This window comes from Lissotriton vulgaris, chromosome 4_1 (genome assembly GCF_964263255.1).
Source record: "Lissotriton vulgaris chromosome 4_1, aLisVul1.2, whole genome shotgun sequence".
Classification (NCBI taxonomy): domain Eukaryota; kingdom Metazoa; phylum Chordata; class Amphibia; order Caudata; family Salamandridae; genus Lissotriton; species Lissotriton vulgaris.
In genome coordinates, this window is record NC_141691.1 from 999,864,198 (window position 1) to 999,887,098 (window position 22,901).

Here is a 22,901-nt window from a genome sequence, read left to right on the forward strand (position 1 = left end):
GCAATGGAGTGCTGTACCGAGGGCAAGCGCAAGTGGGGATACAAATTGGACTGGTTTGCACATTGCATGGTTTGTGACTCTACCTTCACTTTGCAAAGTCACAAAGCAAATTGGCCATTTGTAATGGCCCTTTGGTGCCTCCCCATCAATGTCTGAAGAGACAAAAATGAAGGCCTGAGAGGGACAGCAGAACTACATCCCAGCGTTTACATTCCGTCTGTGCCGCCATTTCTTTTGTTACAGTGGATGCTCTGTCTTAAAGTCCAAGTCAACTAAACTGCTGTCTGCTCCCCCAATGACAAACGCACACATTCACAAGGTGGGAGATGTATCAAATGGGATACTATCCCGTCAGGGAATCAGCATTATGCCAATGGATTGTTACAAAACATTGATCCATTTCATTGTGATTCCATAGGTGAAAGGAGAGCCCCTTTAATGCCCTTTCCTTCCAGACCTCAATCAGCCGCTGAAGACATTTGTGACTTCAAAAGTCTTTTCTGTCTTGTGGGGTGCCCTTTGCACCTCGAAAAATTGCCTTTTGCATTCAAATCGCCTGTGATGTTGTGAATCACAGGCTTTTACTGCCAAAGGTCATCTACATGGGACGCTTAGTTCTGGAAAGGTATAAATGCGCAAAGCACTGTGCAAAGACTAGAATAAATAGGGACTGTTATCTAAATTTTTGGGTTATGGAACCTGAAAAGGTGTTGTCTTAAAAACATAGTACTGGCCTGTACAAACATTGGTTTGCACACCTCTATTTACAGATTTAAAAAAGTATTTCTGTGATTTATAGGAGTAATAATACGTTTGCGAACATGCCGTCTATTCTGATTAGCGCAGATGCATGTAATTTTTCATTATTTTACATTTTATAAAGTATTCCTGTTTTCCTGGGGAAATCACTTTAAATCTTCCAGTCTAATTTTCTAACTGCCAAAATTTGGAGCACGCGTGATACAGCTGATAGAATGTGCAGTACAAAAGTAAAGCCTGGCTCATTTATGGTTTAATGGACTGTAATGTTGCCCCATGTAAATTAATATTATAGATTTCTTGTGTAGTGCAGACCAGAAATTGAATTGCCTCTTGACTCAGTCAGTGGAAGGTGTATTGATCTAGATATGTTTGAAATGCTTTTTTTTTAGATTTCTATCAGCAGCGTAAAATAATTACATATAATTAATAAGGGTCTGGTTCCAAAGCCACATGGCAGGAGCTCAGAACTTTCGCTTGCAGTCTTACATGTGTGTTGTGCAATAACAGCCCAAAGCATAGAGAATTGTAACAAGTATATCATTTAAATGTATGGTTACAATTAATTTGGGGCAAATTTACGGTACTGCTGGTGCAGGGCAGTGCAGCAGGTTGCCTTGGTAGCCGTCCTGCGCCACAGATAAATGCTGGAATGCGCTGTATTTATCCAATACGGTGCACTCTTGTCCCCCGCCCTCTCCCGGCTGGCACTGTTTCGGCATACTAGAACCAATGCAGACATCCTTGCACCGTGGTGAAAAGGTGCCTGTGTTGTAGGCAGGTTTGTTTTTGTGCAGTAAGGGGCACTGTCTTGCACAAAACCATCCAAAGATGTGTTTTCCTCTTTCTATGTGTGCAGCAGAATGTGACTTTTGCATGGCTTCATGAATTTTACTTAGAGGCTTTAGTGACGCATATATACCACTTTGGGCGTTGCAAAGGTGACGGAAGCTCTCATAAATATGCCCCTTAGTGTGTTTTTAATTTTTTTTTTTTTTATTGGCCCAAGGAGAAAATATGTTTTTCATCCTCACCAATTTTGGCAGTTCCCTCTTGTTCCCCACCGTGAAAAAATGTGCTCCTGACTGTTGAAGCAGTAAGTATCCAATACTTTTCCTAAGGGGAAACAACCTGCATGTGTTTTTGCAAGTGCCACACTGCAGACTGCTCATAACCTACCACTGTTTAAGATTTAACTGCTGTAAATAATTCTGCTAAACTGGCAACAAAAATTAAATATGACTGAATCCAATCACCATATCCTATCATTCCCATTCCTGATTATGCAAACTTTCAATAGATTTCAGGGCATTTAAATACTGCTCTTTGTGTATCTAAGCTAGATTTGGGACTGGGGGATTAGTATATACGCGAGGAACTTGGAACTCCAAATTGAGCATTGCCTCAAAAGGCAAGGGGGGTTATGATAAAATAGCAATGAAAGAGACTTGCATAGTCACAATCTGCTACTGGGTCTTCTGATAAATTCCATCTAGTCGGTTCACTAGTTATCCCCTCAGTGTTTAGGTTCTTCTGTCTGAGGAAGTGTGACCATCTGCAGTAGACAAGCGACAAACATGTGTCACTCAATAGGCATTAGTGTCATTTTACATTCTCTACGTGCAATTAATTAACATAACAATGCCCACTTACACATCATACTTTAATACATCATAGAATCTTTGAAGATGAGGTTTCTGGAAGTGATCCACTAGGATTTATCTTGTTCCCAGAGTTTCCAACAGTCTTACATAAAATGCACACCAATGTCTCTATAGCCTTCTATGAATACACAGTGAACTTATACAGAGTGCATAATACGACTGTCACAGGATCGAAAAGTATTCATGCTTTTAAGCAGTCAATGGATGAGTAAACCTAAGGGTTGTCTTTAAATATGCATTCTCCTTAACAGTCTAAGATGCGCGAGTCTTGCTTGTCTAAAGTATTGTTATTTTTTTGGAGAAGAATATAAATAAAGCATTGTCTTTCGTCACTACTAGTTAGTGCACTAACCTTGATAATGCAGTTTTTTATCTATAACCTCTTGTACCTTTTTGTTTTTGCACAAGTGGATTCGGCAGATGGAGAAGAAAGAGATTGCCAGAGCTGAGATGTCAATAGGTAAGCGGAAATCCAGTGAGTGGTTGTTTGGTTTTGGAGTAGCAGGCTTCTTACTTGTTTGCATAGGCCTTCAGGAGAGCAGCTAGAGGAAAGAGTTCCTTCTCTCGCCATGGAATTGAAGCCAAGCACACCTCGTTGTTTGGACTTGGTTTATAAACTGCTCCTGAACCCAAGATGGCTGTGGAATGTGTACTACGATATCTTACAAGATCTCTCAAGATCTCGGGAGTCACAAGGCAGGCACAGTGATCTGAGCACCTGGGCCCTGGGGGACAGACATGGGAAGCATGTGGATGTTAACAATGCACACTATAACATAGTTGGCAACCAGAAAAGGCCCTGGGGGATATTGCATACAATGGGGTATATTAATAATAAGATGTATGATACTTGATTGCAGCTAAAGAGCACCAACTAGCCTACTAGCCCCTGGGATACCCATGAAACCATAGGAACATCTTAGGACGCAAGAAAAAACGGGTGAAGAAACCAAGCAGGGAAGGTAAGCTTTTAACGTGAGGTAAAGGAAACAAATGCAACTCAGCTGTATATGCATGCCCATAGAAATAGGGCTAGTGGGAGAAAGGAAGAACCCAACTAAATCCTAACAGTATCTCCTCCAAAAAGACCTCCCTACAGGATGAGGTTTAGAGGGATGACGTAAATGAAACACCCGTACCAATCTAGGGGCATGAACACCAACCACAGGCTCCCATGTGCGGTCTTCAGAAGTATATCCCTTCCAATCCACCAAATAGTATAACCTCCCTCTCCTCCTTCTTAAGTCCAAGATAGTGTTCACTTCATAATCCTCATGACCATTATCATCAAGGGAGGGGGCAACTTCTGAGAAGATCTGGAATAAGGTTTCAAAAGGGACGTGTGAAACACAGGATGGACCAGATGCTCATCAGGTAACTCCAATTTCATAGCCACAGGATTGACTACCTTGATGACAAGAAAGGGACCCACATAACGAGGTTGCAACTTCCTAGACCCACCTAAACGTAAGTTCCTAGTAGCCAGCCATACTTGATCACCCACAGCGTAGGAAGGAACAGGAACTCTATGTTGATCTGCCTGCCTCTTCATATCAGCCTTGGCTTTCTGTAACTGTTCTGAGCCTTTTCCCAAATCTGACTCAAAGTCAAACTTAGGGTATCCACAGCTGGTACTTGCCCTGTAGGTTGAATGGGAATGGCCTTAGGATGGTAACCCATGGAACAGAAGAATGAGTCATCCCTAAGGCAGAATTCATATTGTTGTTATATGCAAACTCCGCCAAAGGGAGAGCCTCAACCCAACTATATGTCAAAGATGTTAAAAGGCATCTTAGATACTGCTCCATGGTTTGATTGGGACGCTCTGTTTGACCATCAGTTTGCGGATAGTACGCAGATGATAAACGCAACTCCATTCGCAACAAGGAGCACAATTCAGTCCAGAAATGGGACACAAATTGAGACCCCCTATTGGACACTATAGCTGAAGGCAACCCATGGAACTTAATCACTGAATCCACACACACTGAGGCTAACTCTCTAGCCCTGGGAAGCTTTTGTAACGGTATAAAATGTGCCATCTTTGTAAAGAAGTCCACTACCACTAACATGGCGGTAAACCCAGACACTAACGGAAGATCCGTCACAAAATCCATGCTAATGGTATGCCAATGGGCAGGAGGAACTAGCAACGGTCGCAATAAACCGGAAGGACGTATGTGGGAAGATTTACTAATTGCACACACAGGACAAGAGGCAACAAACATGAACATCCTGTGCCAACGTGTCCCACCAAAACCACATGAACATAATTCCATGGTTTTATTAATTCCAGGATGTGCTACCAGGGTAGAGGAATAGCACCACTGCAAAACCATATCTCTTAATTCAGGAGGTATGAACAAACGTTCTTCATGATATAACAATCCCTCCTGAAAAGAAAAATGAGGTTAAGTCAACCAGGGAGTAAGATCTACATTCCCCATCTTCACCTTAACAGAAAACATAAAGTCGTCAGCGGTTAAGCTTCCCACAATCCGTTCCCTTGCTATCATAGGTCTTATCTCTTTGTCCAATCCCTCTTCAGCCTGATCTACATGTATGCGTGATAAAGCATCTGATTTCACTTGTTGAGCTATAGGCCTATATGTAATAACAAAGTCGTACTCATTGAAAAACAGTACCCAACGCATCTGTCTTGGGGTCAATGCTCTAGCTGAGCGAAAGAACTCCAGGTTCTTATGGTCTGCATATATGGTAACAGAATGTCGAGCTCCCCAAATATGATGTCTCCATTCCTCGAAAGACAATTTAATGTCCATTATTTCTCTCTCAGCCACTGTATAGTTGCGTTCAGTAGGCAACAACATTTTAGAAAAGAACGCAACAGGGTGCATAAACCCAGTATCCACATCCCTCTGTGAGAGTAACCCCCCTACTGCACATAAAGAGGCATCAGTCTACACAAAAAAAAGGTAAAGAAGGATCTGGATGAAACAAAACAGGGCCCGAGATGAATTTGTCAACCAATAGTTGGAAAGAAGCTTGCGCTGTAGAGGACCAAACAAAAGGAATCCCCTTTTTTAACAAGGCGGTTATAGGGGCCACAATGTCTGAGAAATGAGATATAAAGCACCGGTAAAAGTTAGCGAAACCAAGTAGGACCTGTATGTCCTTAACACACGTTGGCGTAGGCCAGGACACAATAGCTTCAGTCTTACGTGGACCAATTTCAATCCCATTTGCCGAAACAATGAAACCCAAAAAGTCCACACTTGATGTATGAAAGAGTCATTTTTCCAACTTAACATACAGTTGATGTTCTTCCAGTTTCTTCAACACCTGGTAAACGTGTGACTCATGCTCAACAACAGATGTAGAATAAATCAAAATGTCATCAATATACACGATCACACTTAAATCCCAAAACTCCCTTAAAACCTTGTTAATGAAAAACTGAAAAGCAGCCGGAGCATTACATAAACCAAAAGGCATAACGTAATACTCAAACTTTGTCCGAAAAGCAGTTTTCCATTCGTCCCCTTCAGGGACACGAATGAGATGGTACGCGCCCCTAAGATCTAACTTAATGAAGACTGTAGCATGTTTTAATTGATCCAACAATACAGGAATCAAAGGAAGAGGATACTTATTCTTTATCGTAACCTTGTTCAATGATCTATAGTCCACACAAGCACGAAGACTGCCGTCCTTCTTCGGTATAAAGAAGATAGCTGAAGACACAGGGGAAGAGGATGGACGAATAGAACCGCTGGCTAACATTTCATCCAAGTACTCTTTTAAATACTGCTCCTCAGGCCCAGACAAGGCGTATATTCGGCTACAAGGCAACGTAGCACCAGGCACCAAATCAATACGACAATTAAATGACCGATGAGGTGGACGATTTTTAGCTCGGCCCTTATTAAACACATCACTAAACCTGACATATGGAGCTGGAATGTCCTTTACATCATCCCCATTATCCACTGCACAAGTCAATGGTTGTATCCAATCATTAGCAACCCGATAACAACTTTGCAAACAATGGACAGAATCCAAGGTTACTGTTCACCTCACCCAATCAATACGGGGATTATGCTTTAGCAACCAAGGTACCCCAAGGACAACACCAAAAGAAAGTGCATCAATGAGGTCAAAACATATGGACTCAGAATATCCATTATCACACAACAGGCACAACGGTTCAGTCTGACGTATTATTGATCCTGAATACAATTCAGTTCCATCTATAGCCCGCACCGGTTCTGGCTGCTCTTTCAATACACATGGGACCAACAATGTCTCCCCCAACCGAATATCCATGAAATTACCGGTTGCTAATGAATCTAATAACACAGACACGGTTGTCCTCTTACTGTTCGAGATCACCAGACAAGCAGTGATAGTAAAATGTACGGCTCCTACTACTTCATACGGAGTAATACCAGCCTACTTACCCGACAAATCCCCTTGTTTGTCAGTAAATGCCACTGTCTTTCTCAACGGCAGACTAGATGGTTGTACATAGCACTCACGAGCAAAGTGGCCCCCCTTTCCGCAATACAAACACAGATTCTGCACTCTCCTTCTTTCCTTTTCCTCACTCGATAAGGGGCCTCTAACTCCACCTATTTCCATAGGTTCAGGTCCCTGTTTAAGTTCCACAGAAGGTCTAATTTCACTTCTCACTGGCATGGTGCGAGACGACTGATAGCGATTCCGTTCCCCACGCCTTTCCAACAACCGGTGATTTAGTTTTACCACCAAATCAATAAAAGCTGTACATTCATCTGGAGGGTCTACTACCTGGGACACTGTGTCTTTCAGTTCTTCACACAACCCTTGATAAAACAAGGAAGTTATTTTTGCCATAGGCCACTGCGTTTCCGAAACCAAACGATTAAATGAAGAAACATAAATCAACAAATCTTGTTTAGCCTGTCGCAACTTCAGTAACAAACACCTCATCGTTCCTTAAATGCCTGATAAATATATAATACTGGATCATCATTGTCCACCAATGGGACTGCCCACATAGCAGCCATACCTGCTAAATACAAAATAATAAAGGCCACCTTGGCCGAGTCATCCCGAAATGCTGTGGGTCGACACATAAAATGCAGAAGGCACTGGTTCATAAATATACTATATTTATTGCAGTCACCAGAAAAGCGTTCTGGCGCAGCTAAAGGAACAGGGATAGGAGTCGTTACTGAAACTGCTATAGGTGTGCCTCCACTAGCTCCCTGCCCTGACCCCCTATCAAATTGGAAAGTGGCTGGCTGTAATATGGGACCCTGACCTTTACCCAGACCCCAGGTCTGATCCCTGGACTTGACAACACTCAACTCCTGACGTAACCCCAGATTCTCCTGCCTTAAATCCTGTACTTGAGACTGCAGTGTTCAAATAGCTCCCATTAAATACTGTAATGTAGGACCATTGTCCCCTCCTACTGCATTTCCTGTCTCGTCCATCCTCGCTCAGGCAGTGTTTCAATTCATGTGCTTGGTTTTATGTCATATCTCAACTTGTTTTAGGCCCAACACTGCGGAAACAAGGATATTTTCATTCTTCCTTCACCCCACTAGCAATGGAACACCTATATGGAATACACAGTGTTCCAGCCGCCAGAGCACCGGGAGAGGGTGGGGAAAATGAGAGAGAGAATGTGACAAAACAGAAAACACCACATCTGGGCTTCACCAGGGCTATTCTGATGGTTATGTGACTGAAGCAGCACCTGGAATGAACATAACAACCATGAGTTTCCAGGGTAAATGTGTCTTATAATTCCCTATAGGCATGTGTATACAATCCCAGCATATCCCCCTGAGTAGTTCCTTAGCAGGCAGCAGCTCTGTAGTCCTGTACAATCGCTTCTGGTTTTGAATGCAAAGGATCGAGAGCCAATTTCAATGTGCCGAGTCCATAAGGAAACCCTAACGTGAGCTCAAAAATACAGTGCGTTCAGAAATATCTCTCTCTCTCTCTCTTTCTTCTAGGGTTGCAGGGGGAAAAAGCAAAATGCAGAAAAAACCCTGCTACAAATATCCGATAAATCTAAACTGTGGCCACAGTATTTACTTAACTAGAAAAGAAAAATGCTACTGAATCACATTGTTTGTCATTCTGCCCAAGAAACACATAAGGATGTGGTGGGGCTACAAAAGTTCCAGGAAGTAAGGACTCGCAAATACGCAGCCGCGTATTGACGACAAAAACACAATCCAGGAGTAAATGATGTCCCAGGTACAGGGGGAGAAAAGATCTATGAAGATGCCAGGAAAAAAGTTTCCAAAACAGCGCCAAAAGAGAATGCAAGCCTGCAGACTCTCAGCACACACAAGGGCAGGATACGCAAAATCCGGCTCCACGAAGAAATGCAGAAACACCAGCACAACAAGCACCGCCCATCCGGGAGAAATGACGAGGAAGAAACCAAGCAGGGAAGGTATGCAATTGTTATTTTATTATTAATTATTTAATTGATCATTACTCCTGTCAATTGTGTAATAACTTTACATATTACTTAAATTTTAGATGTGGGCTTTGAGGTTTGTAGGGATATAGGAACGGAAGTTAATTAAGTAATAATATATTTATTAATAATTATTTAACTGACAATTATCTACATTATCTAATATTGATTTATTTTAGTTATATTTTAGTTGTGCGTTGCTAGGTTTGGAGGGGTATAGGATGGGACGGTAATTAAGAAATAATTAACAAATGATTATCATTTGTTAATAAATTAGGCAATTGATTATCAGTTATACATATTTATTTTAGTTATATTTTAAATGTGGGCTGCAAGGTTTGTGGGGGTATAGTGTTCGAAGTTACTTAAGTAATAAATAAATAAATACACATTAAAAGGGATAATTATTAAAGTGTTTAATAATCATGTAACTTGTTTAATTGTTAATTAATATATATTTTTTGTTTTGTTTAATTAATAATGTTCATATTAGGAGCTTTATATTTGTTCTAAATTAATAGGGTTATTCAAATATGGAATGTGTTTTAAGTGAGGATTTTTCTCTACTGTTGCAAAGACTAATAAATCTTACCCCTCCGATGTTCAATGCTTTCCCTACAGTTGCACTGACTGGAGTGGGAATAGCACACATAACCCTTTTGAAGTCCAACACCTTCCTGACTGTTGCTTACACTGGAGTGGAAATGGTAAACTTAACCCCTATGAAGTCCAAAGCTTTCCCTAATGTTGCACTGACTGGAATGAGAATAATAAATATCACCCAAAGAAGACCAAAACTTTCCCTTCTGCTGCACAGGCTGCAGTGAGAACACTAAATCTTGCCCCTCCAAAATCCAGCACTTTCCCTACTGCTGCACGAACTGGAAGGTGATCCAGCACTCCTACTAAAATTATGCATGAATTATGTCACTATCTACCACCAAACTTACCAATCAATACCAGGCCCATAAGAATAACAGAGCAGCTGAACCATGAGGCGAATGGATCTGATATGTTGTTTAAACTTTCTACAATAAACAAGACCAGCTTGTCATTTTAAAAGTTTATTTTTAAAAATTCTCAAATTGCATAAACTTTATTAGCTCTTTATTAATATCAAACATTTAACTTTATTAATTCAGTTTAATTCATTAATCATTGGCTCACAAGATCCGACAGTTCAACATTGCATAAAATAATGAATTTAAGAAAACATTAACCCTATTCCCTAAGTTAGCTTTCTGACCTGAAAAGGAAAATAAATTTAATAAACAGTTGAAATCTTACATGTCCATAGGAAATCGGACAGCACTTCGCCCTCAGGAAACAGTCAGCCCCGTTCCCCTCAAGAGGCCCAATTTTTATACCTTTCTTGCTCGCTAATCTAACTAAATGTAATATTTTAATAAAATACAGCAACCTAATTGGTTGAAATCCATCAGACCACCGAGAGGCCAACACATCAGTCCCTATGACATCACTGTGTCATTGTTCATTGAGACGAAGCAACACTGGCTTCCCAAAGTTGATACTTTAAACCAAAAGTTTTTCAGTTTATTTCCTCCAGGATTTTAGCCAAGCTGCCTTAACACGCTTCCTTGGCCTTGACGCTTTTGCTTTCGGAGCTGTTCTGTACAACCATTGTTTGAGCTTCTGCACATTTCCGTGCGTGGAAGTTTTTTCAAAACGACAAGATCGTCACGTTGCACTCTGCTCCTTTGTCAGGACAACCAACCTTTATTAGCACTAGGCCCCAAACTTTCACTCGAGCTAGTATTTAAACAAACACAAAAAGGTGATTAATTCAGGTAAAATAAACCCTTCTGTTACCCACCCGACCATTGCTAATAATTAACCCATTAATAAATGACATCTAGCAGAAGCAAACAAATAAAGCAGCACATAAAATAAATACCATTCTTCATATAGTCCAGCTTTAAGTTTCTGAAAGAGTAAAAAGATGATTAAATGATACACAGACAGACAATCACAACATAGGACAAACATGTAAGCACATATAATAAAAGCACATGCCATGAATGATCAGCCGCATATTAATAATGACAAAGACAATAGGACAAACATGACAAACAAAACATTATTAATCATGTGTTACAAAATAGAAACGCAAATGCAACAAAAGCACATATCATTAGTTCCCGCGTGTTCAAGTGTGTGGTGCAATCTTATACTAAGTTTGATTAATTAAACAAATCATGCAACAATTAATTAATAGATTAATTCATGTTACAGGGAATGGATTTCACAAGTCAGAATAAAATTATTTCTGAAGCTCGCTCCATCAAAGGGAATAGTAAATATTATCTCTCCAAAGTCCAATGCCTTCACAAATGTTGCACAAACCAGAGTGGGAATAGTAAATGTAATCCCTCCGAAGTCCAGCGCTTTCACTACTGCTGCACAGACTGAAGTGGGAATAGTAAATATTACCCCTTCAAAGTCAAACTCTTTCCCTTCTGCTGCACAGGATGCAGTGGGAACACTAACTTTTATTACTCTAAAGTCCAATGTTTTCCCTACTGTTCCACATACTAGAGAGTGAATAGTAAATATAATCACTTCGAAGCCCAACACTTTCCCAACTGTTGCAGACTGGAGTGGGAATAGTAAATCTTACACCTCCTAAGTCCTATGCTTTTGCTACTGTGGCACAGACTGGAGTGGGGATAGCAAACTGAATCCCTCTGTAGTCCAACACTTTTTCTACTGCTGCACAGACTGAAGTGGGAATAGTAAATATGACCCTTTTGAACTCCAACACTAACCCTACTGTTGCACAGACTGGAGTGTGAATAGTAAATGTAACCCCTCTAGACACCAATGCAATGCCTACTGTTGCACAGACTGTAGTGGAAATAGTGAAGGTAATCCCACTGAAGTCCAACACTTTCCCTACTGTTGCTCAGACTGAAAAGGTAATACTAAATCTTACCCTTCTGAAGTCCAATGTTTTCCCTATTTGTGCACAGACTGGAGTGGGAATAGTGAAGTTAATCCCACAAAGTCCAATGCTTTCCCTATTCTTGCACAGACTCGATTGGGAATAGTAAATGTAACATCTCTGAGTCTAACACTTACTCTACTATTGCACAGACTGAAGTGGGAATAGCAAATTTAACCTTTATGAAGTCTAACGCTTCCACTACTGTTGTACAGACTGGAGTGGGAATTCTAAATCTTACCCTTCTGAAATCCATTATCTTCCCTACTGTTGCACCAATAGTAAATCTTACCCTTCGACAGTCCAACACTGTTCCTACTGTTGCACAGACTGGATTGGGAATGCTAAATGTAACACCTCCTAAGTCCACGCTTTACTTACCGTTGCATAGACTGGAGTGGGAATATTAAATCTCACACCTCTGAAGTCCAACACTTTCCCTACTGTTTCACAGACTGGAGTGGGAATAGTATATGTAACCTCTCTGAAGTCTAACGCTTTCCCTACTGTTTTACAGCCTGAAGTGGGAATAGTATATCTTACCCATCTGAAGTCCAACGCTTTCCCTATTGTTGCACAGACTGGAGTGGGAATAGTAAATGTAATCTCTCTGAGTCTAACACTTACCCTACTGTCTCACAGGTTGAAGTGGGAATCGTAAATCATACCCCTCCAAAGTTCAACGCTTTCCCTACTGTGGCACTGACTGGAGTAGGGATAGTAAATTGAACCCCTCCAAAGTCCATGCTTTACTTACTGTCGCACAGACTGGAGTGGGATTAGTAAATCTTACTCCTCTGATGACCAACACTTTCCCTGCTGTTGCACAGACTAGAGTGGGAATAGTAAATGTAATCCCTCCAAAGTCCGAATGCTTTCCCTTTTGTTGCACAGACAGGAGTGGGAAAAGTAAATTATATCTCTCTGTAATCCAATGCTTTCCCTTCTGTTGCAGACTGGAGTGGGAATTGATCAATGTAAAACCATCAAAGTCCAACACCTTCCCTACTGTTGCTTAGAATGGAGTCAGAATGATAAATGTAACCCCTCCGAAGTCCAAAGCTTTCTCTACTGCTGCACAGACCGAGTAGGAATAGTAAATATTACCCCTCTGAAGTCCACATTTTCCTTCTGCAGCACAGGCTAGAGTGGGAACACTAAATCATACCCTTCTAAATCCAACACTTTCCTTACTGTTGCACGTACCAGAGCGGAAATCGTAAATGTAATCCCTCTGAAGTCCAACGCTATCCCTACTGTTGCAGCCTGGAGTGGGAATGGTAAATCTTACCCATCCGAAGTCCCATGGTTTCCATACTGTTGCACAGACTGGTGTGGGAATAGGAAATCTTACTCCTCCGAAGTCCAATGCTTTTCCTACTGTTGCTTAGACTGGAGTGGGAATAGTAAATGTAACGCCTCCGAACACCAGTGCTTTCCATACTGCTGCACAGACTGGAGTGGGAATAGTAAATGCAACTCCTCCGAAGTCCAACATTTTCCCTTCTGTTGCACAGACTGGAGTGGGAATAGTAAATTGAATCTCTCCAAAGTCCAACACTTTCTCTACTGTTGCACTGATTGGAGTGGGAATAGTAAATCTTATCCATCTGAAGTCCAGCACTTTCGCTACTGTTGCACAGACTGGAGTGGGAATAGTACATCTTACCCCTCAGAAGTCAATGTTTTCCCTACTGTCGCACAGACTGAAGTGCGAATATTAAATTTAACCTCTCTGAAGTCTAATGTTTTCCCTACTGTCGCACAGACTGTAGTGGGAATACTAAATCATACCTAGGCTGTCTGGTTTTAGGTTTAAACCTATAATAATTAATAAAATCCCACCGAAAGGGAAATAGCCCTCATCAGTGTAAACATACAAACACTGAAAAACACCTGCACAACCATAAACTAAATGACATTCAAAGAAAGGAAAAGGAGAATGATAGAGTCCATTTTAACTTCCTGAAGAGTCCAAAACAATGTAACTTTGAAATACAAGCTAGCAGCAAGAAAGACTGGGCGAACATTATTCTGCTTGAGTTTTTTTGTTTAGGGATGCCACTAAAATATTGTTTCTTCTTCCTTTTGCTTGTTACAGTTTTGTGGTCTTTGGTCTAAAGATGCAGGGTTTAAAAACATGTTTAATTATTTTATAACCTGTAGAGAATCAGGAAATAATAAAATCATATTTAATATGTTGGCTGTGTTTGAATCTTTCACTGATAGGTAATTTGGCTGGTTTCATGTTCCATGTTAGAGTGCCTGCCACTTCGTAAGCAAAGTAATGTTGGAGAGGAATTCAGGAACTTTTATTTTGCAATGTATGAGAAATGGCTTGAAATGATGCATAGACATGTCCCTTCACCAACCATCACATTTGAAGTCAATGAAACCTCACTGTGGTACTCTGTTTAAGTTCTAGATCCCTTCCATGAAGGGTAATTTTCTCTGTAGTTTCAAAAGTGCTGTTTCATTTTTGACCACTTCACTAACTCTGAGGGCATAAACGGACAGTTCAACGCAAATGTTGCAGAACCTGCCCAGATAATCGCAATCTTCAAGTGCAGTAGTATTGGTATGGAAAGCTATGTCAGTGGCCAAAGTTAGCAAATTGTGTACTTGCTGTTTTGGCGATGCCCATCTCAAGTGCCAATGTTGAGAGGGCCTTTTCACAGAAAAAAGTTTGCATAGGAAGGAAAGGGTGAGCGCACAAGACCAAAGATTCACTGAAGAAGTATTGTATGGTGTACTACAATAAGTTTGATTGCAAAAATGTATTTGAACCTCATATACACTTTACGTACACTGTCTATATACCACACACTATTAGTGCAGAAAGCAAGTAATAATAAAATAAATATGATCCATAAACAATTAAAAAACACTTTCTGTTATTTTAAATGGCACGAAAATGAGTAACCACTGATAACCACTGTTTTTAAGGTATTAAAATCACTTGAAAAAAACTGAAAAAACCAAACCAGAATTTACCAAAATATAGAAACTGAAAACAGGAAAGCCTAATCATAACCCTCAGAAATCCAATTTATTCCCTACAGTTGTAGTAAATCTTAGTAAATCTTGCCATTCCACAGCCCAGCGCTTTTCCTACTGTTGCACAGACTGGAGTGGAAATACTAAATGTAACCCCTTGGAAGTCCAAGGCTTTTCCTACTGTGGCACAGACTGGAGTGGGAATATCAAATGTAACCTCTCTGAAGTCTAACTTTTTCCCTACTGTTGCACAGACTGTAGTGGGAATGCTAAATCTCACCCCTCTGAAGTCCAATGCTTTCTTTAGTGTTGCACAGATTGGAGTGGGAATAGTAAATGTAATCCCTCCGAAGTCCAATGCTTTACCTACTTTTGCACAGACTGGAGTGGGAATAATAAATCTCACCCCCTCTGATGTCCAACGCTTTCCCTAGTGCTGCACAGCCTGCAGTTGCAGGAATAGTAAATCTTGCCCTTCCGCAGTCCAGAGCTTTTATAACTGTTGCCCAGACTGGAGTGGGAATACTAAATCTAACCCCTCTGAAGTCCAATGCTTTCTTTAGTGTTGCACAGATTGGCGTGTGAATAGTAAATGTAATCCCTCCAAAGTCCAATGCTTTAACTACTTTTGCACAGACGAGTTGGAATAGTAAATCTCACCCCTCTGAAGTCCATCACTTTCCCTCCTGTTGCACAGTATATTAATCCCTCCAAAGTCAAACGTTTTCCGTACTGTTGCACAGACTGGTGTGGGAAGTGTAAATCTTACCCCTTCAATGGCTAACACTTTTCCTTCATTTGCATAGACTGTTGTGGGAATAGTAAACCTGTCCCCTCCATAGTACAACACTTTCCCTACTGTTGCACAGACCGAGATGGGAATAGTAAATTTAACCCCACGAAGTCCAACGCTTTCCCTGCTGTTGCACAGACTGGAGTGGGGATAGAAAATCTTAAAGGGGTGCTGATTCCTTTAAGAGAAATAGGCTGCGTTAAAAAAAAAACAAGCCTGCGTTAAAAAACAGTCACAGACATGGTGGTCTATAAACACCAGCAGGCTGGCATCGCTGTGATAGTTGTGGTTCCTAGTGGGTCGCAAATTATGAACTACCTGGTTAATATTCATGATGGAGGTTGATTTGCGACCCACTGAGAATCACTATTTAAAAAAAAGAATTGTTACATATTAAGAGTTGCAATTTCTAACTTGCAATTCAGTACGAATTGCAATTTGGAAATCCCAATTCATAATGTTGATACATCTGGCCCTTTGTTGGCATGAGAAAAAAACACATTTAAGCATTTAAGTCATTTTTGGAGAATTCAACAGTAATTTGTTACTCATTATCTCTAGTCCTCGGCGGAGCTCATGGAGTTTCACTCCGCGGAATTCCACAGTGACCCAAAAATGCCACCAAATTTCGCAGAGTTCCGAATATTGACGTAAAGAAATTCACAAACTCCTATTATATCTGTAGTTCATAACTTTGGACTCAAGATGTCTCTCTTGCATCAAATACATATGACTTCAGCTGCAGGTTTGAGGTCGGTGTCCAAGAGGAGACATGTATTCTTTTACACACACATGAATTAAAGTAACTTCACCTCCTCCACACACAGGTAGAGCAGAAATCATCAGTCACCTGTTTGTAAACCACTAAACGTCTTGTCTGTTTGTTTACATTCATTTATTAATGTGTCCAGCTGCTCTAGTTATTTGTTTCCCTCGATACATTCAATTCAACACACAAACAATATTTCAGTTTACAAAAGATGTATGCAAACAGCACATTAATGAGGACTGCTCGCAACAGCACTCTTTCCTTGAGTGCCCTATCGCTATCAACCGTTGGAAGTTTGTGAAGCACACAACGCTACCACTGCTTCTAAAGTGAAAGAAAGGTAACACACGCACCTATACACCCATGTCTTTCAGAAAAGGATATATTACACCGCATTGCAGAATATAAAGAAATAAAGCTGCAGTAAAGTAGCTCTGAACTTGAGCATGGGGGGTGGGGAGCACAATCTAAAGGAAACATAACTCGCCCAATTTTAAACTGCACTATTAAGTTTAGAAATGCAAAGACCCCTGTCTCGCAATAGATCACTGATCAGATTCTATCCATATATGTAGAAGCCAAGTGTTATTGGTTCACGGAGCATATATTCTTAATTTCTTCGTAGATCGCTTCTTAGAGGTGCCAATACGAACTGCAGATTTGATAGAAGATGCAGCATCCCATCCAGCAGTTGCAAGAGATGGTGACCAAGAAGATGGATATTAAGATGGATTTTAGGAGCCCTGTAGTGAAGAATGAAGGGAGCTGAGTAGGCCGTTGGAGCCCAGTTGCATTACATGCAGCAAATGCTACTTGCAAAGGAGAAGAAGCCCCATTGCTGCTAAATGTTTTTAATAACTTAACCAACGCACCACTGCCAAAGACATGGTCCACTAGTATTGTTGTTCCAATTTTTAAAAAGGGGAATCGCTCGCAAACTAGCTGCTTTAGGCTGATCTCCCTAATAGATAACACCCTTAACATTTTTGTCAGAGTTTTATATAATACAATTTTAACTTGGGCTGAAGATAATCACATTTTAGAACAATGCCAACTAGGTTTTAGGATTCAGAAAAGGGGGTGGTGATGAACAGAGTGTCTGAATTAAGCAGACCACTCTTACCCAGTCCAAAGATCGGGGCTTGATCCATCACCGTTATTTAGCTCACTGCACCATCCCAGCTCATAACCTGGCTATATGCAAATTAGTCTGTCCCTGGCCCAGTGCATCATGGGAACAGGGCAGACCAAACTACCAAGCCAATTCTTCACCAGAAAGGAGACAAGCTACCGGGGACCCGTTTCTGGCATTTCAGCCGTCGTCGGCCCGGCTTGCTTGAATCCTGATGGTGCAGTGAGGAAGGGACTCATGTCTGAGTATACCCTGCCACACCTATAGTGGCCAAAAACGATTCAGAAAAGGGGGTGGTGATGAACAGAGTGTCTGAATTAAGCAGACCACTCTTACCCAGTCCAAAGATCAGGGCTTGATCTATCACCGTTATTTATCTCACTGCACCATCCCAGCTCAGAACCTGGCTATATGCAAATGAGTCTGTCCCTGGCCCAGTGCATCATGGGAACAGGGCAGACCAAACTACCAAGCCAATTCTTCACCAGACAGGAGAAAAGCTACCGGGGACCGGTTTCTGGCATTTCAGCCGTCGTTGGCCCTGCTTGCTTGAATCCTGATGGTGCAGTGAGCAAGGGACTCATGTCTGAGTATACCCTGCCACACCTATAGTGGCCAAAAATGATTCAGAAAATGGGGTGGTGATGAACAGAGTGTCTGAATTAAGCAGACCACTCTTACCCAGTCCAAAGATCAGGGCTTGATCCATCACCGTTATTTAGCTCACTGCACCATATCAGCTCAGAACCTGGCTATATGCAAATTAGTATGTCCCTGGCCCAGTGCATCATGGGAACAGGGCAGACCAAACTACCAAGCCAATTCTTCACCAGAATGGAGACAAGCTACCGGGGACTGGTTTCTGGCATTTCAGCCGTCGTCGGCCCGGCTTGCTTGAATCCTGATGGTGCAGTGAGCAAGGGACTCATGTCTGAGTATACCCTGCCACACCTATAGTGTCCAAAAACGATTCAGAAAATGGGGTGGTGATGAACAGAGTGTCTGAATTAAGCAGACCACTCTTACCCAGTCCAAAGATCAGGGCTTGATCCATCACCGTTATTTAGCTCACTGCACCATCCCAGCTCAGAACCTGGCTATATGCAAATTAGTCTGTCGCTGGCCCAGTGCATCATGGGAACAGGGCAGACCAAACTACCAAAGCCAATTCTTCACCAGAAAGGAGACAAGCTACCGGGGACCGGTTTCTGGCATTTCAGCCATCGTCGGCCCGGCTTGCTTGAATCCTGATGGTGCAGTGAGCAAGGGACTCATGTCTGAGTATACCCTGCCACACCTATAGCGGCCAAAAACGATTCAGAAAAGGGGGCGGTGATGAACAGAGTGTCTGAATTAAGCAGACCACTCTTATCCAGTCCAAAGATCAGGCTTGATCCATCACCGTTATTTAGCTCACTGCACCATCCCAGCTCAGAACCTGGCTATATGCAAATTAGTCTGTCCCTGGCCCAGTGCATCATAGGAACAGGGCAGACCAAACTACCAAGCCAATTCTTCACCAGAAATGAGACAAGCTACCGGGGACCGGTTTCTGGCATTTCAGCCGTCGTCGGCCTGGCTTACTTGAATCCTGATGGTGCAGTGAGCAAGGGACTCATGTCTGAGTATACCCTGCCACACCTATAGTGGCCAAAAATGATTCAGAAAAGGGGGTGGTGATGAACAGAGTGTCTGAATTAAGCAGACCACTCTTACCCAGTCCAAAGATCAGGGCTTGATCCATCACCGTTATTTTGCTCACTGCACCATCCCAGCTCAGAACCTGGCTATATGCAAATTAGTCTGTCCCTAGCCCAGTGCATCATGGGAACAGGGCAGACCAAACTACCAAGCCAATTCTTCACCAGAAAGGAGACAAGCTACCGGGGACCGGTTTCTGGCATTTCAGCCGTCGTCGGCCCGGCTTGCTTGAATCCTGATGGTGCAGTGAGCAAGGGACTCATGTCTGAATATACCCTGCCACACCTATAGTGGCCAAAAACGATTCAGAAAAGTGGGTGGTGAATCATTTTGTCCACCATAAGCGTGGAAGGGTATACTCAGATGTGAGTCCCTTGCTCATTGCACCATCAGGATTCAAGCAAACCGGGCCGACGACTGCTGAAATGTCAGAAACCGGTCCCTGGTACCTTGTTTCCTTCCCAGTATAAGAATTGGCTTGGTAGTTTGGTTTGCCCTGTTCCCATCATGCACTGGGACAGGAACAGACTAATTTGCATGTAGCCAGGTTCTGAGCTGGGATGGTGCAGTGAGCTAAAAAATGGTGATGGATCAAGCCCTGATCTTTGGACTGGGTAAGAGTGGTCTGCTTAATTCATACACTCTGTTCATCACCACCCCCTTTTCTGAATCATTTTGTCCACCATAAGCGTGGAAGGGTATACTCAGATGTGAGTCCCTTGCTCATTGCACCATCAGGATTCAAGCAAGCTGGGCCGACGACGGCTGAAATGCCAGAAACCGGTCCCCGGTAGCTTGTTTCCTTCCCAGTATAAGAATTGGCTTGGTAGTTTGGTTTGCCCTGTTCCCATCATGCACTGGGACAGGAACAGACTAATTTGCATGTAGCCAGGTTCTGAGCTGGGATGGTGCAGTGAGCTAAAAAACGGTGATGGATCAAGCCCTGATCTTTGGACTGGGTAAGAGTGGTCTGCTTAATTCAGACACTCTGTTCATCACCACCCCCTTTTCTGAATCAACTAGGTTTTAGGAGCAAAGTAGGCACAAATGAGCAGTGTTTAAATCTTAACTTGATTATCGGGAAGTACTCACCACTTTATTTAGCATTTATGGACCTGACCTCCGCCTTCAATTTTGTTAATAGGTCTCGTTTATGGTCCATTCTCCTAGCTTATGGCTTGGATGAGGCCCTTGTTAATTTCTTGGCCTACCTACATACAGACCTGAATGGGTGGGTCAGGATTGGTGGCGGGATGAGGTGTCCAGTGATATCTATGTTGGCAGAGGGGTTAGGCAAGGGTGCGTCCTAGCCCCCCTCCTTTTTATAATTTATATTAATAATCTGCATAAATAACTGATTACAATCACTGATGATGTACCCAGAATCAAAGGTAAAACCTTTCCGGTGCTTTTATAGGCAGACAATGCGGTCTGAATTGGATGCACACCCGATGCACTACACACTTTAGTACGGACATTTACGGATTTTATGACTGGTCTAGACCTATGCACCACTTTTAGGAATTCATTTATAATATCCTGCGGGCCAAGGAAATATCCCATAAACGTATTTCCTTGGGAGACCAAAAACTAACTTGCACTCCCACTTTCTCATACCTGGGGATGATCTTTGCTGAGAACGGCACCAGGTCTTAACATAAAGTTTTTTGTAGAACAAGTTCTCAAAGGCCACCAACTCTATCCTCAGTCTTCCCCACCCAAAAAGATCAGGGGCAATTTCAGCTATCTTAAAGATTTTTAAATCACAGTGCGTACCAATAGAAACCTATGGTGCAAAGGTTCGGGGTATTGCTAAAAGCTTTGTTGTCCAATTAGAGGAAAACAGATTCTGCAGAAAGCTTTTGGGTTCATCATCTCCACTCCTCAGCATGTATGCCATAGTGAACTAAAACTAAGTCACATTGACGATTTTATAAGGGAACGTCCCGTATTGTTTTGGCTAGCTATAATGAAAAACCCTGCAGCATCCCTCACTAGGGAGATAATAGATGACTGTATTAGTTGTGAGAAAGGGATGGACATCCCATAGCTTGCTGGGGTTAATAAGAGTCTGGAAAGTGTTAATTTTGAAGGATTGTTTTTAAACCCAAATACAGCTGAGACTGTAGATAAAAAGTTCTTAGGTCAGCATTGTATGCACTTTATAGCTCAGAAAGATTAGAGAGGGAATTAAAGAAACAAACTGTTGCTAATTTTATACACATTGAGCGAACTGAACACTGCTTGCCTAGCTATATCCCATTACTGATGTCATATTGGGAGAGAGGACTTCTTTTTCGTTTAAGAGCTGGGATTGTAAAATATTTGCTCTGTTTTCCCCTTGGGTATAATGCAAAACTTGATTCCCTGCCATGCCCATGTGATGACAGAGCGGACAAACACTTTTACATTTCTTATTCTTTTGTAAGTACGACACAAAATATGAACAATGGCTGTTAATTCCATTCTTTAAAAAACTGTCACCCATCCTACTGGCTGATGCCCTTAGCTGCATACTCAAACTGGGAAATGATGAATTGATTCTGCGCTTTGCTACTATTTTGCGAATAGCCACAGGGGCCCGCAAATCAATGTGTAACCAGTGAATCACATTTGCCCTTTGTTCTTAACACCATGTATCTTCAAACATGTCACTGTAATTGTTTTTACTATGTTTCTTGTATGCTATACTATGAATTTTGACCATGCTATTTAATTGTTTTATTGTGATTTTTATCCTTGTACATGCTCTACTTTTATGGATACAGTGTTATCCGAATAAATTCTTTTGGATTGCATTGGTAGTTTCAATGGAGAAAAAGCAAAGATGTGGGCTATAGTCCTGCCACACTGTAGCACTACACTCGAGAGGGCTAGTGGGAAGCACTAATGCTGTGTGGAGCTGAGCAGCCACAGCCACTCAGAGGCTGCTTGTAATGCTCCACAGCTCACTTAATGTAAGGAATTCAAAGTAGTTACCAGTCATTGGAAAGATCCATGTGAGGTAGGCATTGCTACTGAGGCAGTGACAAACTCCTGCACTGCACATGTTGAACCCAGGAACACACTCTTTTAAAACAAGGCCTGAAACATTGGTACAAGCTACGTTAAAGAATATCTCAGAGGAGGCTTTAGAAGTAGGATTCAAATAAACGTGTCAGGATTCAGAAAGAGGCTGGGTTTCAAGCCTCATTCTGAATCCTGGCACAATATTTATTTGAATCCTGCTTCTCAAGAGGCATCTTGATAGCTTGAACATTGCCGGTCTGGATAGTATGTTTCAGGCTAGGGGTGGGTGAGGTGCTAAAGTCCGCTACGCGATCGATTGCGGAGTTGTTGCAGAACTCTACTCTCCGAATGGAGCACGGGGTGCCCAAAACTATGCAAACTCTGCCAGAAGAGAGGAGTTTGCCGACTAGCCCTAATTATGTCAGCCAATCTTTGGGCAGCCTCATATGGAAAGTAGGCCAGCAAGGCTCCCAAGTGGGGACAGAGGACTCCACAAGGAATGATTCCTTCAAGCGTTAAGGCTTATCCATCATTAAATATGTATACATCATGTCTTCAGCTATGGTCCTACAGAAATCAGGAAGGAAACTGTTAATATTCTTATGTTGGAAAAGGAAACATCCTAAAGCTGCTCTCCCATCTCACATGTACTAGCAGTGACACCCCACTG